Consider the following 20,215-nt stretch of genomic DNA (forward strand, 5'->3'; position numbering starts at 1 on the left):
TGACTCATAGCCTTCAGGAGGAAGCAGCCCTGCCACCACCTTGATTTTGGACTTGTGACCTCCAGAAATGGGATATAATAAATGTCTATTTTAGCCACTTCAGTGGCACTTTTATTATGGTAGCCACGACAAACTTATGCACATGGACTTGGCTTCCTCTTTCTACACTTACCAGAAACAGCTTGAGCAATTTATAAAAACCATCCAGATCTGGCCAGTCTTGGACATCATCTAGTACCATCACGGCAGTGAGAGGTTATGCATATGGGGATCAAGCAGAAGTACAGCCTCTGGCATCTTAACAAGACATTCCCCAAGGTTTCAGATGTCAAGCTTTTTCTTCTCCAATGAGAAAATTGACGGAAGCACAATATTGTTTCTCTTCTTAATTTCTGTAACATGAGGAATTGCCATGCTGGCTGCATTTCATGGAATAAAATATATGGGAAAGACTACTAACACTAGACTAATTTCATAGGCCCACCACAGGCTACCACAAGCTGGGTGTCTTAACCAAAATTTAAGTCTCTCACAATTCTGGAATACAGAATTTGGAAATCAAGGCCCTCATATAGAGTTCGTTCCTTCTGAGGGTGGTGAGGGAGAATCTATTCTGAGCCTATCTCCTTACTTGGAAGTGGCTGTTCACATACCCTTTTCCCTATATGAGTGTGTCCAAATTTTCTCTTTTTCTAAAGATGCCACTCACCTTCATTTTAAGTCAGTTAAGAACCCACCTCCATATAAGCTCATACTCTGAGATACAAGAGTTTGGAACTTACTTTCACAGGGAACACAATTCAGCCCATAATAAACAATGACAGGGACTAAAACATGAAGCCCAATCAGTGCCCAACCTTAACAACATGGGACCCAAGGTTATGGGCTGCCTGATTACTGCTTTCTTGGGCACACATATCAGTAGAACATCAGAGCTCACATGTAAGGAGAACATACTTGCATCACCAGGAGTGAGCCACACTGATGGCTGTCTGGCAGCACTGTTGCTAAAGAACATACTTGGCTCAAGAACTGCTGGGTATAAATATTTCCCATAAATTTGGAACATTTCACGCATTTCTTTCTTTTCAAAAGCACTCTGTCAGCACCTGCAGCTTTTGACATTTAGAATCGAGTCTGGCCAGTGGGCAGCTGGATATGCGTATGGACCAAAGGACTGTGAGGAACTGGGCATTCACTGCTGTTCCCAATTAATGCCTCTGGGAGGAAAAATGCTCACAGCATTTCAGAAAGGATATGAAAGGCAAAGCCTTTTGCAGGGTCAAAAAGAACTTCAGTAGCAGAGGCGGTGTAGACTTGAGTCTTCTGAAACATATCACTACACCCACTTTCTAAAATAAAGCAGAGAAGAGCATGCTGGGTTTAAGGTGAGCATCAGGTACCTGAATGCCCTGCCTGTTCTTTATATCACTCAATCTTTTCTCAATGTTTGATCTTTTCTCTACTTTTTTTTCCCTTAGGTAGATATACCTAACGCCCAAGTCTTGTGGACCCATTTTTATCTTTTTCTTTTGGTGTTGAGATTTATTTCTAACTTGCTTTTTCCTGAGTCTTCTTTCCGCTTAGTTCTCTCAGCTCTCTTCCTTGACAATCAGGTGTGTTTACAACTCTTTTCTTATGCAGAGCTGAGAACCAATGTCAAACCTCAGCACAATTATTTGCAACTAGATACTCCAAGCATGGTTAGCAATATAGGAAACCATGGGTCATAGGGCTTCAGGGTCCTCCAGCATAGTCATAGGTCTCCCCACTTTGTAACTTTAAACCAGCATCTAAAATAATATTAAATCAGCGTGACTCAGAGAGCCTTCCCTTTCAGTTTTGAAACACCGAAAATTGTTACTTGAGAGGCTATATGACCAAACGAATTAAATGCAAATCGATGTATCTGGAGGGATGGGGACAAGGGATAACCCTCATGGGTTTTCAGAGATCACAACAGAACTCAGGGCACTGGTATCATGAGATGGCTTTTGTCTGTGCCCCTACAAAAAGCCAAGGCAGCTCACAGGACTCATGTCCTTTCCCTGAGCTCAGAGGAAAGGAATGATCTACTTCAGAGACTCAACCAGTGGTTTTCAACTGCAGGTGATTATACCACAGAAGAGGCATTAGGCAATGTCTGGAGATATGCTGGGATGTCGTCAGTGGAAGAGGAGAGGTACTTCCACTGAGCAGATCATTCTTGGATGGGCAGTGGCTGGCAGAGTGGGGAGACAAATGACTTCTGCATTGTAGGATATTGAGTTGCATCCCTAGTCTCTAACCAACAGATGCCAGTACTACTGCCCCACCAAGGAGACATCAAAAATGTCTCCAGATATTGCCAAATGTCCCCTCGGAAAAGAGACTCCATTTATTTGAGAGCCATATAACCTACCAGTCTAGGCAAATGACCAATTTTACTGACACCTTATTCTCTATACACACCAGGATTTAGAAGTATTGGCTTATGTAATAATTACAAACATTTTTTATCTTTCCTTCCAGACTCAACCAACTTGAGACCAGGCCCAACTGACACTATCAACAATGTGGTTTGTTCAAGCCCCATACAGCTAGGAAAGGGGCCGCGAACTCAAATAGCAGAGATTTAAAGGCCAAGAGTTAGGTTACATCTGTGCACTCTGCATGGATTCTATTTGGTGCCACCTGGTGGCTGACCTTGCCTTTAGAGGGAACTAATACTGCATGTTTGAAGTGTAAATACCTCTTTGCCCAATGTTAATCTTGTTGCACTTTTCCACTGGAGAGGTTCACATAATAAATAATTTCCTCCTGAGTCTGCTTGTATGACTCCTTACAGCAGCTGGTCAGGGCACTTCTTGTCAATGTCTCTCTTGCTTTTACCAAAATGAAGACAAAGATAAGAAGGAAATCTTAATTATAGTTTGACTCTTTAGGGAGGACTAAGCGGTCAAAGCCCTCCAAACAAGGCAATGTAGCTTAAAAATCGGTATTTTTCTTTTAAATGGACTGGCATCTGAACTGGTTTGTTACCAGCAAAACAGTTTAAAATTCCAGTGACCAATATGTACAACTGAGATTTGGCAATAATATGTTACCTACCTGTCTAACTGGGTGGTATAAAACTGAACATCATAAAAATCATCCAGTAAGTGCTGGAGATATATTCCAGAAGTCTTAGGTAATTTGTTTTTATGCTTAAATTGTTTCTGCAAAGGAACTCTCTTCAACATAAAAACCAAATTTTTATAATTGAGAGGTTATATGACCAAATGGATTAAATGCAAATCGATGTGTCTGGAGGGATGGGGACAAGAGATAACCCTCATGGGTTTTCAGAGATCACAACAGAACTCAGGGCACTGGTATCATGAGATGGCTTTTGTCTGTGCCCCTACAGAAACTTTGTAATTGTGGGATTTTATTTTTCCTGTTTAGATTTCATAATATTACACTATTTACCTGGACTAAACAAAATAAATTATTTTGTAGGTAAAACCATGAGGAGATTGTTTTGCCTACCTATAGGAACAAACTATTGCATAAATCAGTGTGGGAGGGAGTATTGCAGACAAATATGTGGCTTCATCAATGAAGATTAGCTGTAAAGTCTTTTTAAAATATATGAAAATGTTGAATATACAAAGAAGACCTGCTACCACTCCTTCTGAAACTACTCAAAACAATCCAAAAGAAGGGAATAATTCCCAAATCATTTTATGAGACCAACATTATCCTGATACCAAAACCCAACAGAGACTCAGGAAGAAAAGAAAACTTCAGGCCAATGTCCATGATGAACATAGATGCAAAAATATTCAATAAAATACTGGCAAACCAATGGCAACAGCACATTAAGAAGCTTATCCAACATGATCAAGTAGGCTTCATCCCAAGGATGCAAGGCTGGTTCAACATACTCAAGTCTATAAATGTAATTCACCACATAAACAGAACCAAAGACAAAACCCACATGATTATCTCAATAGATGCAGAGAAGACCTTTGACAAAATTCAACAGCATTCATGCTAAAAACTCTCAATAAACTAGGTATCGATGGAACAAATCTCAAATTAATAAAAGCTATTTATAACAAACCCACAGCCAATATCATACTGAATGGGCAAAAACTGAAAGCATTCCCCTTGAAATCTGGCACTAGACAAGGATGCCCTCTCTCACCACTCCTATTCAATATAGTATTGGAAGTTTCTAAGGCCAGAGTAATCAGGCAAGAAAAAGAAATAAGGACATTCAGTTAGAAAAGGAAGAAGTCAAATTGTCTCTATTTGCAGATGACATGATTGTATAGCTAGAAGACCCCATCTTCTTAGCCCCAAATCTCCTGAAACTGATAAACAACTTCTCTATGTCTCAGGATACAAAATCAATGTGCAGAAATCACAAGAATTCCTACATACCAATAGACTTAAACACAGCCAAATCAAGAACGAACTGCCATTCACAATTGCTGCCAAGAGAATAAAATACCTAGGAATACAATTAACAAAGGATATGAAGGACCTCTTCAAGGAGAACTACAAATTACTGCTCAAGGAAATAAAAGAGGACAGAAACAGATGGAAAAACATTCCATGCTCAAGATTACAAAGAATCAATACTGTAAAAATGGCCATACTGCCCAAAGTAATTTATAAATTCTATGCTATCCCCATCAAGCTACCAACGACCCTTCTCACAGAACTGAAGAAAACCACCTTAAACTTCATATAGGACCAAAAGAGAGCCTACAAAACCAAGACAATCCTAAGAAAAAAGAAGTTGGAAGCATCACAGTACGTGCCTTCAAACTATACGACAAGGCTCCAGTAATCAAAATGGCATAATAATGGTACCAAAACAGAGATATAGACCAATGGAACAGAACAGAGGCCTCGGACACAGTATCACACATCTACAACAATCTGATCTTTGACAAACCTAAAAAAAAAAACAGAAAATGGGGAAAGGAGTCTCTGTTTAATAAACGGTGTTGGGAAAACTGGCTAGCCATATGCATAAAGCTGAAACTGGACCCATTCCTGACACCTTATACTAAAATTAACTCCAGATGGATCAAAGACTTAAACATAAGACCTAACACCATAAAAACGCTAGAAGAAAACCTAGGCAAAATCATTCAGGACATAGGCATAGGCAAGGACTTTATTACTAAAACACCAAATGCAATGACAACAAGAGCCAAAATAGACAAATGGGATCTAATTAAACTCCAGAACTTCTGTACAGCAAAGGAAACAATCATTAGAGTGAACTGGCAACCAACGGATGGGAAAAAAATTCTGCAATCAACCCATTGAACAAAGTGCTAATATCCAGAATCAACAAAGAACAGAAACAGATTGACAAGGAAAAAAAAACAAACAAACCCATTCAAAAGTGGGAGAAGGATATGATCAGACACTTTTCAAAAGAAGACATATATTAGGCCAACAAACATATGAAAAAATGCTCAGCATCAGTGGTCATTAGAGAAATGCAAATCAGAACGACACTGAGATACACACCTTAGAACCATCACAATGACCTAGGAACACCAGCCTAGCTGGCTCAGTCGTCTCAAAGAAGTTGCCTGCGTTTGATGGAGGAAAACTAATAGTCAACACAATTGATGTTCCTCTTTTGATGCTCTGGGTGACTTGTATATAAATGAGAAGAGTGGCCTAGTTTAGCAACTTAAGAAATGCTCTAAAGACATAGTTCTATGAAAGCTTACAAATCTACAAAAGACCCTAATAAAATTGTAGTGTATTTTTTAAAGTCTACAATTTTCTTAACTAAATATAAAGAAGAGATGAACGGACTTACAAAAACATAAAAAGCATCCAGTATGTACCTGTGCATCTCAAGTTCAAGCAAAACCATTTGTGATGAACCTGAGCTGTAAACCAAGGCCCCTTTTCCTGGATTTGGGTGGAGGCTCACAAGCAGCATGATCCTAGAGACAGATGAAACCATTTCTCAGTAAACAGAAGCCACTGCATAACTAACCCACCATTCAGCAGCAAAAATTTTGGAAACTTGTAAGTTAATACAACTATTAACAACTTCAGCCTAGTTGATTCAGGAGAGTAAGATCACAGTCACAGTAGCAGGTTGAACTGTCTGTCCCCATGAAAATGCACATTCAACTTTTAATACTTACTTTGAAATAGCGCCTTTGCAGATGTAATCATATTAAGACGAACACATGGTGGGTTAGGGTGGGCACTAATTCCAGTGACTAGTGTCTGTATGAGAGACAGAGGAGAAGGCATACACACAGAAGACAAGGCCACATAAAGAAAGTGGGTTGATGGGGCCACAAGTGTAAGGATGCCTGGAACCCACCAAGAGCTGGAGGAGACAGGACTGCAAACCACCCTGCCCCCATCTTGACTTTGGCTTTCTGGACCTCAGAACTGCAAGAGAATATATTTGTAGTGTTTTAAGCCAGCCAGTTTGTTACGGAAGTTCTGTAAAACAATTATCGTTTTGTAATAATTTTCCTCAACCCTACCTTAATTACAGCAGTGCTGAAAGGCATAAATAAAGTATCACTGGTAACAGTACTTTATAAGTAACTTAGTTCACTGAAATATACTTTCCAACCTTACTTCTCAATGCCCTGGGATATTAACAGCACACTGTAAAACGTCAGTGCAGGGACTAGGGTCAATCACCTGTAGTACAAAATTTAAGGAAATACCAGAAAATTCAACCATCAAAACAAACTATTTTAAAAGCAAGATAAATGCAAAAAATATATACAACAAATGAAGTATCAAAAGTTAGAGACAGGATTGGGATGAGGGTTATGTCAAGACCTACTGGATTCTGGGGTAAAAGGAAACTTCAGAAATACTGACCCTGTCTGTAAGTTAGTATTTTTTTCCTCCTAAATTTTGTTTTGCATTTATTTTAATTTTTTAGTGATTCATTTAAAAATTATGCTAAATAGTATCAGTTTAATTATGATTTAGCTAAAAAGTACTTGAAAACAACCTAACATCCTCTGACAGATGAATGCAGAAAAAATGTGATGCAGGTGTCCATTGGTATCCACAGGGGAATAGGTCCAGGAACCTATTCTAAGATACCAGATTCTAAGGATGCTCAATTACCTAGCATAAAATGGCATAGCATTTGCATATACCTACACATCCTCCCTAATACTTTAAATCACCTCTAGGTTACACATAATACAAACACAATGTCAGTGTTATATAAATAGCTGTTATATTACACTGGTTTTGCAGCTTGTATTTTTTTTTCCTAGTGCATTTTTCCCCCAAATATTTTCAATCCATTGTTGGCTGAATCCACAGATGCAGAACCCGAATATACAAAGCACTGGCTGTATACATATGCATGTTACATATATAGTACTGAGAAAAAAAAAAGTAATATCTGACATGTTCTAGCACATGAACAAACCCCAATTGCGTATGAAGTAGAAGAAGTCAGACACAAAAGGACAGATATTATATGACTCCAATTATATGAGGCCCCGGGAGTAGACAAATGCATTAATCTACGAAAAGTTGAATGGAGGTTTCTTCCTGGAATGATGAAAATATCTAAACTGGGCTATGATGATGGTTGCATATCTCTGTGGGTATAGCAAAAACCAGTGAACTGTGCACATTAAATGGGTGAACGGAACTGTATGAACTAGGCATTGTATATTGATAGAGTGATATAGTGGTGCCTAAGGAGTTTGTCACCCCCTCAACACTTTCTCCCAAAGCAAGCACCCCAGTGCTTTCCCTCTGGCCCTGGTAAACATGCTACATTGTTCCCTACAGTTTATCAGATGGAAACTGATGTCCTTAACATTACATAAAAATGAACACAACCCAGGTGCTGTGGCACAGGCCTGTAATTCCAGCGCTCTGGGGGGCTGAGGTGGGTGGATCACATGGACAAGAGATAGAGACCATCCTGGCCAATGTGGTGAAACCCTATCTCCACTAAAAATAAAAACATTAGCTGGGCATGGTGGCTCACGCCTGTCATCCAAACTACTCAGGAGGCTGAGGCAGGAGAGTGGCTTTAACTCAGGAGGCAGAGGTTGCAGTGAGCAAAGATCACACCATGGCACTGCAGCCTGGCAACAGAGACTCTATCTCTAATTAAAAAGTAAGGCCTGGAGTGGTGGCTCACACCTGTAATCCCAGCACTTTGGGAGGCCGAGGTGGGCAGATCACAAGGTCAAGAGATCCAGACCATGGTGAAATTAGTCTCTACTAAAAAATACAAAAACTAGCTGGGTGTGGCGGCACCAGCCTGTGGTCCCAGCCAATCGGGAGGCTGAGGCAGGAGAATTGCTTGAACCCGGGAGGCGGAGGTTGCACTGAGCCGAGATTGTGCCACTGTACTCCAGCCTGGTGCCTGATGACAGAGCAAGACTCTGTCTCAAAATAATAAATAAATAAATAAATAAATAAATAAATAAAAAATAAAACGAACACATATGGGTGAAGAATGTGAACTTTGAACACTTACAAAGCAAAATATTAATAGAACTTCCAAGCCCTTCTTTTGCCCACCCAAAAGGGATGCTGCCTCTTCTCCAAATGTCCCCCTCATTGTGAGTGTTTCCACGGAAGTCACTGGCACCCTTTGTTGTGGTTGAACCACAGGAAAATCTCCAAGGGTAAGCAGTAGACAGCCAACACCTCTTCCTCCCAACAGACAGGTTCTCCTCTGCCATCCAGCCAGCAAGGGGGAAAATCCATTCAGGGATGAGGCCTTTAGCACTTGGTGACTCCAGGGCTTCTTCTGTACGTTATGGGCCTGGATGTGGGTTGTGTTCCCAGAGTGATTGGCAACAAGCTGCCATCACTCACTCCAACTGTAGAAATAACCCAATCAGGCTGTAGGTATCCTCTGCAAAAAATGCCTACAATTATTATACTGACAGGATGAATCTACTTTTAGCCAGTCACTCTTGTGCAGTCAGCAATCATTGTTCCTGGGCACAAAAAAATACTCTCCATCTTCATGACTTCTACCATGCTCCTACTTGGGGAATAGTTGCTATTCTGCCATTTAGGATACTCACAACCACTGCCAAAGCACGTTGTTTATGGCAGAGGTAGAAAAAGATCTACAAGTCATCATTACATGTTAAAGTTGTAATGTATTTTAAAACAGCAAAACCATTAAGATCAATACTATATTTTTGTAACAGCTAACATATTCAGATTTGCAGAGCAATCCTAAGACTTGGATACTATTGTTTTATTAATTCCCTATAAATTTTCTGGACAGAGTGGGTCCTTGTAATCACAGCACTCTTGAATCCAAAGCAGGCAGATTGCTTGAGCTCAGGAAGTTCCAGACCAGCCTGAGCAACATGGGGAAACTCTGTGTCTACAAAAACTACAAAAATTAGTTATGGTGGTGTCTACCTGTAATCCCAGCTACTCAGGAGGCTGAAGGGAGAGGATCATAAGAGCCCAGGAGGTCAATAATATGGTGAGTTGACATCATGCTGTTATACTCCAGCCTGGTGACACAGTGAAATTCTGTCTTTAAAAATAAAAATAAAGCCGGGCGCGGTGGCTCAAGCCTGTAATCCCAGCACTTTGGGAGGCCGAGGCGGGTGGATCACGAGGTCAAGAGATCGAGACCATCCTGGTCAACATGGTGAAACCCCGTCTCTACTAAAAATACAAAAAATTAGCTGGGCATGGTGGCATGTGCCTGTAATCCCAGCTACTCGGGAGGCTGAGGCAGGAGAATTGCCTGAACCCAGGAGGCGAAGGTTGCGGTGAGCTGAGATCGCGCCATTGCACTCCAGCCTGGGTAACAAGAGCGAAACTCTGTCTCAAAAATAACATTATAACAAAAGATTAGACAAAACTTTGTGGTGGGGAAAGAATAAACAAGGTAACATTGCCTCCAGATTTCCACATTACAAACCACTTTCTCATTTCCCAGCTTTGAACCACTCCTGGTATCAACTGGAAGCATCCAATAGCTGGCAAGCACCCAGAGGTCTTACTGAATTTGTGGTCAGTAAGCCTATCAGCAGTTACCAACTAACTGGACAGGGGCCTGCATACTAGGGACAAATAGACCGTTCTTCTTCTTACTCCCCTTGCAGCTGAGAAAAACTCTAGGATACCGTGTTTATGATGAAGTGGGAAACAGAAGTAACAGAAGTGTGAATATCAGAAAAAGTGTAAAAACAGGAGACTAAATAAAAAGACATTTATTGGCCACGTGAAAGAATTATTTAACAATATGGGCGAGCTACTTGGGCAGAAAATGTTTTGTGGGGATACCATGCTCCTATTTATATGCTTAATCACCTTATAAGATCACAAGCAGTGCTTGAAATAATTACCAATGAAACTGTACAAGCTTTAGATACATTGGCTGTGCAATCCACAAAAAATGAGAAATGCCATGAATCGAAACAGGCTAGATTTGGATTACTTAATGGCCCAGGAAGGAGGTATGTGGAAAGTCTAACCTAACTAACTGTTGCTTGGAAATTGATGATAATAGAAAAGCTGTCATGAAAATAACTGCAAAAATGTGAAAGCTGGCCCATGTCCCAGTTCAAACTTGGAAACTTGAATGGTCGCCAAACTCTTTCCTTGGTAGTAGGTTATTATTTTTTGGAGAATTAAAACACTAATAGGAGGGTTTGTGCTTAGTCTATGTAATTGTTTAATCCTGTCATGTCTCTCGCCTCTCTTGTTTCGGAGCATACAGTAAACCACAGAAGCAGTAGTAGCTAGGCATACCATCACCCAAATAATGGCCTTAACTAAATAATAACCTGTTCCCCAGGAAGAAAATCTATCACACCCAATGAGCTCTCTGGAGGCAATGGGCTCATTGAATCTATGTAAATTTTGGCTTAACTAAACCAAACAGAAACCAGAGTAACTGGGTAAAACAGATTACCTCAACTAAGTAGCACCATGGTAAGCACAAAAGGCTACACCATATATGAAGGTAATTCAGAGGTGTATCATGACACAGCTCTCAAAGGCCTGCTATCAATTTCAAGAAATTCTATGTAAACTTTATTATCAGGTCCACCATGGCATCCTATCTAACTGTAGAAGATTGTTGGCTAGAAAATAATAAGGTAAGATGTCTCAAGGGAGGAACAATCTGAGACAGGCACAGTTGCACAGGGGCATAAAGGCCAAGGCAAGAAAAAGGCCTTGGAACTATGCCTGACTGGAGGTACTAAAGCAGAGAATCCACAGAGCATGCCTACCATCTATCAGTCAACCAAACGTAAAAGAAAGTAAAATTTTGGCCTAGAGAATCAAGGTACAATTTACGTAAAAGGCAATTAAAAGCTTCTGTCCTACGTAGGTAATCTCTCCTGCATATAATTTAGTACTGTCGTCAAAGAGAAGTCTATTATAGTGTTGTGTTCTATTAAAAGTATCACTTATATAAAATGCACCAGAATGAAGTAATAAAAAAATAAAATTAATGCATGAAAGAGAAGCAGAAGTTAAATTTTTCTTTTATGAGCAACTCACCTGAGTCCTTCCCTATCCTGTGGAAATGTATCCTGCTTTGCAAGCTTATAAGTTTATAAATGTTTGTATCCTGTTCTGTATAGCTAAAAACTGTTTCTGTATCACAGTAAAGGTCATAAGAAATGCCCAAGCAGGCAGGACTCCAGCCTTCTGGGCACTGTAGCAGAAGGCAATAGATAAGGCCTGCTCTAGAATCCTTGAGCTCTGCAGATAGGGAACATCTGGGTGGCATAGCAACAGTCATATGTAAGCATAAGTTAAGTGTCTGTTATTGCTTAATGAATTGTCTTTGTTCTACACTTGAAAACTTCTTTTAGTGCCATGGTGTACTTTGTGCCTAAGAAGTGAAGACCTGCCTTTGTTAAGAGCTCAGCCAGTTTAGAGGTGAATCCAAGCTGTTGGGCCAATGTATACCTAAAATAAACTGTGATGAAGGCTTTCTTCTGTTCCTCCTGCCTTTGGACATCAGACTCCAAGTTCTTCTGGTTTCGGACTCTTAGAATTACACCAACGATTTGCCAGGGGCTGTGAAGCATTGGGCCAGACTGCAGGCTGCACTGTTGGCTTTCCTGCTTTTGAGGCTTTCAAACTTGAATTGAGCCGCTATTGTCTTTTCTTTTCCTCAGCTGGCAGATGGTCTATTATGGGACTTCACCTTGAAATCGTGTAAGCCAATTCTTCCTATTAAATTTCCTTTCATGTATCTATGAAAGGAAAATAAATCTTGAGAAAAACATATGAAAGGAATGTAAATCTTGATATCCCAACATCACCAAGCTAAAGAGAAAAGTCAAGCTGGGAATTGGTTAGGGTGAACTTGCCTCCCATCCTATTCAGCCACCCCTCTGTTTACTGAGATAAATGCATATCTGACTACCTTCCTTGGAGAGGATAATCAGAAACTCAAAAAAAAACTATCTCTTTGTCTCTTACAATCCTAGAGTTCATAGGATTAGTCTACTTATTACCTGTAACTCCCCTCTCTGCTTCAAGTTGTCCCACCTTTCCAAATAGAACCAATGTGCATATATCTTACATATGCTGATTGATGCTTCATGTCTCCCTAAAACACAGAAAACCGAGCAGTGCCCCAACCACTGAGGGCACATATCATCAGGACCTCCTGAGGCTATAATACAGATATGTGTCCTTAACTTTGACAAAATAAACTTCCTAAATTGACTAACAGATCTCCACCTCCCAGGTTCAAGCAATTCTGCTTCATATGTTCTATGCGTATGCGAACCCCAAATATGTGTATGTTCTGCCCCCTCCAGAGAATCCTAATGGTCTCATTCATAATAAAAGAAATGCAAGTTAACACTACATGTTGACATTTCAAAAATAAAATTGGCAAAGGTCAACAAGTCTGATAATTAGTTGATGACATCATCAGCTGATAAGTACATGGGAAACACTTTCCTTTCTTTTGAGTTCTATACAACCTCAGTGTGATACTTGGTAAGATCCATGGGCATTTAATCTCCCAGTTTCTCTCTTGTTCATCCTGCATTAGCCATATGGCCTGCTGACAGAAGCCAGGCAAGATTCAGAAATACTTACTTCCCCAGCCCTAAATGACAACACTGAGGAAGTATTTTGTACCCAGGCAGCTCCTTAGAGACTTGGTGTCCAGAATTTCTACTGGGGGCTGATTGTTTCAGAGACATTTGAATCACAGCAACTCGATCTTGAATAGGAGTTGGAAAAAATTAGGCTAAAACCTACTGGGCTGCATTCCCAGTACGAATGACCTGTATCTTGTGCCAACCTCCTGTCTCATTCTTGACTAAGAATGTCCTAACTTTCTGTTGCATCCCAGGAAGTTAAGACATTCTTAGTCAAGAATGAGACAGGAGGCTGGCACAAGATACAGGTCATAAACACCTTGCTGATAAAACGGTATATTAGAAAGCCAGCCATAACCCACCGACAGCAAGAGATGGAGATAAGCATGGCCTCTGGTCATTCTTACTGCTCCTTATTTGCTAATAATAATGCATTTACCTGCTAAAAGACACTCCCACCACTGACATCACAGTTTACAAATGTCATGGCAACATCAGGAAATTACGTATGTTGTCTAAAAAGGGAAGTTCCAGAACTTGACCATCCCTTTCCTGACTCATTAATAATTCACGTCTTATTTACATACTTTGTTTTTATTTTAAGACAGAGTGTTGATCTGTCACCCAGGCTGGAATACAGTGGTACAATCTCAGCTCACTGAAACCTCCACCTGCTGGGTTCAAGTGAGTCTCCTGCTTCAGCCTCTGGAGTAACTAAGATTACAAGCCCCCACCACACAATTGGCTGTTGTGGGGGGGTTTCATCATGTTGGTAAGGCTGGTCTCAAACTCCTGATCTCAAGTGATCTGCCAGCCTAGCCTCTCAAAGTGCTGGGATTACAGGCATGAGCCATCACAACTGGCACCCTTGTTTGGATACAATCAAAAAGTAACAATAAATCAAGAAGTAACAATAAATATCCTTCAAGCTGCTCAGGCCAATGCTCTGACTATGGAAACTTGGAGTTTTTCTTATTAATATACATTTTAATTACTAACACATGTTGGTGGTAAAAATGCTAACAATGCTAACAGCAAGTAGGTCGGATAAGCAAGTAGGTCCCCAACCTCCCATGTACTTCTGCTGTCTTAAAGGCATCTGCTAAGGGGAAAGCTGTTTTCACGTACCTGCTGTTCACTTTGGCTGATGTTACCAACTTCTGTTTTCCAGTTTCAAGCAATTCTCCTACCCCAACCTCCCCAGTAGCTGGGACTACAGCCATGCACCATCACTCCCGGCTAATTTTTTAAAAATTCTTTCATTATTTTATCTTCATAGTTGACCTGCATGCTTCAATAATCCTCACTTTGCTATACATTCCAATTGATCATGGTTATTGCATCCTTGTCTAGTTTAGGCTTTATAATGAGTGAGAAAAAAGTCTCTTTTTAAATTTTTAATAAATTTATAGGGTACGAGAGTAATTTAACCTGAAATGCTGATGTAAAGTATAAGGTTCCATTTCATCCACTTTCTCACATCTTCTCACCCTTTGGAATCTCTGTTGTTTATTATTCCATACTCTTTGGCCATGTGTATGCATTATTATCTCCTATTTATAAATAAGAATATGCAACAGTTGTCTTTCAGTGTTTGACTTGCTTCACTTAAGGCGATGGCCTCCATTTCCACCTATGTTGTTGTAAATAAAATGATTTTTTCCTTTTTATGACTGATTGTCATTTCATTGGGTATACATACAACATTTTCTGTAGTAAGTATTTATTGATTGACACTTACTACATATTTTGCTTTTTTTTCAGTTGGAGTTTTGGTCTGTTACGTAGGTAGGAGTGCAGTGGGGTAATCCTAGCTTACTGCAATCTCCGCTTCCTGGATTCCAGTGATTCCCCTGCCTCAGCCTCTTGAGCAGATGGGATTACAGGTGCTTGCCACCACTCCTGGTTTATTTTCATGTTTTTAGTAGGTATAGATTTTTGCCATTTTGGCCAGCCTGCTCTTGGACTACTGACCTCAGGTGATCTAACTGCTTCAGCCTCCCAATATGCTGGGATTACAGGCATGAGTCACTGTGCTTGTCAAGGTCAGTAATTTGTTTTCCTTTGGGTAGATGTCAAATGGTAGGATTGCTGAATCAAGTGGTAGTACTTACTATTTTTAGTTATTTGATAAATCATTACAGGTTGTACTAATTTTCATTTCATCATCTGTGTATAATAGTTCCTTTTCCTCTACATCCCTGCTATCATCTGTCACTTTTTGTCCTTTTAAAAATAGCCATTCTGGGGCAGGGCATGGTGGCTCAAGCCTGTAATCCCAGCACTTTGGGAGGTCGAGGCGGGCAGAACATGAGGTCAAGAGATTGAGACCATCCTGACCAACATGGTGAAACCCTGTCTCTACTAAAAATACAAAAATTAGTTGGGCGTGGTGGCACTTGCCTGTGGTCCCAGCTACTTGGGAAGCTGAGGCAGGAGAATCACTTGAACTCGGGAAGTGGGGGTTGCAGTGAGCTGAGATTGTGCCACTGCACTCCAGCCTAGTGCCTGGCGACAGAGTGAGACTCTGTCTCAAAAATAAAATAAAATAAAATAAAAATAGCCATTCTGACTGGTGTAAAATTATATATTATTGTGGTTTTATTGTGCATTCCTGTGATGATTAGTGATACTGAACATTTTATCATATGCCTGTTGACAAATAATATGTCTTCCCTTGAGAAATAATTTATTAATGTATTTTGCACATTTTAAACTGATAATACACTTGATCTTAGCTAAAGGGCTAAGAAATGATTTTGCTCACTTTTTAATGGAATTATTTGTCTTATTGAATTGCTTGAATTTGTTATAAATTTTTGATATTATCTTTATTCGATGCAGAGTTTAAAATCTTTCATCCTATTCTGCAGATTCTGTGTTCTGTGTTCACTCTTTGGATTATTAATTATGCCCCTGCAGAAGCAAAGATTTTTGGCATAAGAACTATTTATTTATTTATTTTCCTTTTGTTGCATTTGCTTTTAAGGTCTTAGTCATGAAACCTTTGCCTAGAACCATACTCAGAAGAGCTTTATGTAAGTGATCTTTCAGTATTCTTATAAATTTCAGGTCTCATATTTAAGTCATATGTGAATTTTTCCAGCACTATATATTGAAAAGAATGTCTCTTTCTCAGTATGTTACCTAGTGAAATGTGAACATAACATAGTTGAGTTTATACCCTGCTCTAACTCTGCTTTATTTTTATTTTTATTTTTTTCTTTTTCGCACCATTGCACTCCAGCCTGGGTAACAAGAGCAAAACTCTGTCTCAAAAAAAAAAAAAGAAAAAGAAAAAAGAAGATGCCTGTGGTAAATCCCCTTTGTAGCTAGACCACCTGAGTGTGGTTAAAACAAAGATAGCTGGGCAAGTGACTTGAAAAGACCTCAAGCCTCATCATAATCTCATTTTAAAGCAAAATGCCATTTCTACCAGTGCTAACAGTGCTAATCACCATTGCAATAACCAGAAGAAACCACAAAAGGACTGTAAAGAAGGCAATACTACAGTTCTGAGAAGTTTACAGCCCACTTTCTGAAAGTCCTGATACTGTTCTAGTTACTTTTAATGTTAGTCTTTCATTAGCAAAACAATATATTTTAACCCTCTTTCTGTTCACTAGTGGAGAATTTGATTTGTGTCCTGGCTATAAAGCCTGAAATACTTTATACTCATATTTTATTTTTTGTATTGGCTTCATGACAATGAACAGGGAAAGATCCATCTTTTAGGGGACAGGCTTTGACAGTAACACAACTGGCAACCCAGAAAAAATGCTGCACTTGATAATTCACGTCCCTTTTGGGAAGTCATCTTACCTTCCCAGAGACCCAGCAGCTGACACCTGAAAGTATCAGCAAACAAAGAAGGTCAATATTTTCTAATTCTAGGTGTGAGAAATCAGCTTAAGGAAAGGTAATATACCATTGTTGAGGGGTCATAAGCAGGCAAAGGGTTGTAGGGCTGTACTGGAAAAGATGCCTTGAACTAAGTATGGCAGGAATGCTCACCGAAAATTAGGGCTGTGCATAGGAAATCTGGCGCCATGTAATAATTTTGTCCTTAGTAAAAGGTCCCTGTGGAAATCCACAGAACACACACACACACACACACACACACACCAGTGGTTGACTGAGACATTTGGCTTTGATTTTGGGTGCCTGCAGTTGTGTAATCTCTATATGATTTCTTCAGCACTAAACAAATTCAGTGGTCTGATTTGATAATTGGCTTAGAGTATTAGTTGATGTTATGGTGAAGTTTTTCTGGGGACTATGATACCAGGTGGTTTAATGCCCCAGTGGCAGTGGTACATCAAGCATTTCTGTTAATAGGCATTAATGCATCTTAAACAGGAACCCGTGTTACTGGGTTGGAAAGCCAATTCTTGGACCAGTAGATGGCTTGCTTAGACACTGGTGAGAGCAGTGGTCTGAGTGACTGGATGGATTCTTGGGTCCCTGTCCAGCTCATATCATATCAGTGATAGCAGTAACAGAATGCACTGAGACTCAGAAATTCATGTTGGTGTTGCTGGTAGCCGTGACGGATTGGGTAGGATAGTTATCTGGCTTTCTGTTAGCATGAATGGATGGGTGTCATCTATGGCAATATCAGTAGGTTGGGTCAGTCTGACTTCAGACCCTGGCAGGAGTGACCAGGTGCCATTGGTGATGGACTGAGCCAGGATATTTCCAGGCTTCTGGATAATATATTACAGCTCTGAGTCTGGGGTTGGGTTTGGATAAACAGCTTTCTTCTCAGGGCCCTGCTAGGGTCTTTGCACACTGGGTATGACAGAGAGGCATTACTGGAGGAATGCTCTAGTGTGAGATATTGTTGGTGTATTGTAAACCTACCACCAGGGAGAGTGGGGCTCTCTCAGGTGGAACAGCATGGGTAAGAAGCTAAAGAAGCTGTGGAGAGTTCAGACTCTTTATGCCCTAGTCTCAAAGTAGCCCAAAGCAGAGTGGTGGGAATTGTCTTAGATTTGTCTAATACTCTGGTGTCACCTGTCCTTCCTTAGCCACATGTTAGCTGCAGCCATGTCTGTTTGAACTCAGCCCCAGTGTACATGCCAACCTTAAATTCTCAAGATAGTGCCATGAGCCCATGACCATAAAGGGCAGGGTTTCTCTCTGCTGAGTTGCATGAGTAACAAGTTGTGGACTGCAGACTTCTCACACTCTATTTCGACCTACAGCATGCAATGTGCTAAGGATCATCCTAGTGACCTTTGGGACTGTCCCTTCTCTCCTCTCCCTTTTTGGCCCAGTGGCAGTAGCCATTTCAGTCTGGACTTTGGGAAGGAGTATATCCCAGCATGTACACTCTTAGAATTGTTCCAAGCTGTAGTTGCTTTGGACTTAACGTCTGTGGGATTCTAGGTGTGTTCCCTTTCTGGAGCAAGGTTTCTGTACAATATCTAGGTATCTCCCTATGTTAGGCCTGAGGCTTTTATGGATCAAGGGTGTCTCCTATGGTCAATGTTACAAAAACTTGTTGCAGAAGGGTGGAACCCTGGGGATTTCTCTTATTCTTTTTCCCTATTTAGGAACTTCTCTTAGTCCCTGTCTGGGCAAACTAACTTAAGCCCTTTTCTTAAGTGGTTTCAGTTATTCTTACCACTTGTCGCTTCAACCCCAGCATTCTCTCTTAGATAATGTGTTGAAAGTGTAGTATTACTTACTATTAGAATTTCTCTTCATGGAAGAGGTACATACTAGCAACATCTAATCAGCTACTTTGATCCTCTCCATCAGAGAGGGAGTAGTGAATACAATGAGTTATATTCTCTTTTTAAAATTCAACTTATTCATAAATGGAATTTTTGTTTATAAGAAAATTTTTCTACTGAAATTTTATCTCTTCCAAAGAGCTGATAATTTTTAAATGTTTGAGGGACACCTAAATGAACAGATTTCAAGCAGAGTTATCCATATGTTAAGACTGTATGAATTAGGGTTTGCTAAGTAAAAACAAACAGAACCACATTGTTTTGTGACACTGGTCATCAAACTCTGGACAACTCTCCCCTATGAATTACAGGTAAATATTCTGTTGATTACATTGAACAAATATATAATTTCTCATTGTTAAAAAAATATGAGACAACATATGAAAATACATTTTTAAAGCCATAAGACTACTTTTTGTTTTCAATAATTCTTGAAGTCATTGTAGAGATCAGCCATAATTTTGTGGAAAAATGTCTTAAATCTTCTTAGGAACTTCAATGAACATAAATAAAATGAAATAAAAATAAAATTGAATGAAATAAAATAAATTGAAATAAAAATAAAATAAGATAAAATAAAATAAATTGAAGGAGAATATGCATTACACTTCCCTTTTACTCTCCCTTCTCCTTTTACTCTCTCAACCTCTTGAACCTTTTGCTACAAATCAGCTAAAGACTATTTTCTTAAAATCTAGTTTTACAATTTCCTTCCAATACTATTCTTCCCTTCAATACACAATTCACCAGTAAATGTATTTATACATACATATACACTTTAGGCACAGTTGGCATTTAGAACTATTTTCTATGTTTACTTTGACTCATCTGTGTTGCCTTTTATAATCTTCCACTTCTTTCTGTGTGGCAAGAAGTGAAGGTGATAGAAGGTTTATTTTTTTCCTTTTAGCTTGAAAGGTTTACCTTTCTTCATAAAAATTATTCATTTCTTACTAATCTTCCCACACCATCATAGAATTTTGTTTTCATCTTTGAAACATTTGCTATGTACCATGTGTTGAATTAGGGCAGGAAACAAGTAACTGTTCTATTTACTACTAAGGATGTCTCTCTGTAATTTTCATGCTAATCTTATGAAGAAACTGTGGCTCAGACAAGCTAAATATCTTGAAGGTTGTCCCTCAGTGAAACTTCGATAAGGTGAACCCACATGCATTTATGTTGTAGCATTAACTATTATTCTCTTGCTTTTCATAGAAATTTTGCCCTTGAATTTAATTAATCAAATTTGGCTCATCTATACAGTATAATAGTATGCATATGTAAAAAGTTTATAAATATTAATTATTCAAAGAGAATCAACTATTATATTAGCTGCTTCTGGGTATTATTATTTCCTTTATTAAGTTAATATTGACAGGCATATTATCAATT

This window comes from Saimiri boliviensis, chromosome Y (genome assembly GCF_048565385.1).
Source record: "Saimiri boliviensis isolate mSaiBol1 chromosome Y, mSaiBol1.pri, whole genome shotgun sequence".
Lineage (NCBI taxonomy): Eukaryota > Metazoa > Chordata > Mammalia > Primates > Cebidae > Saimiri > Saimiri boliviensis.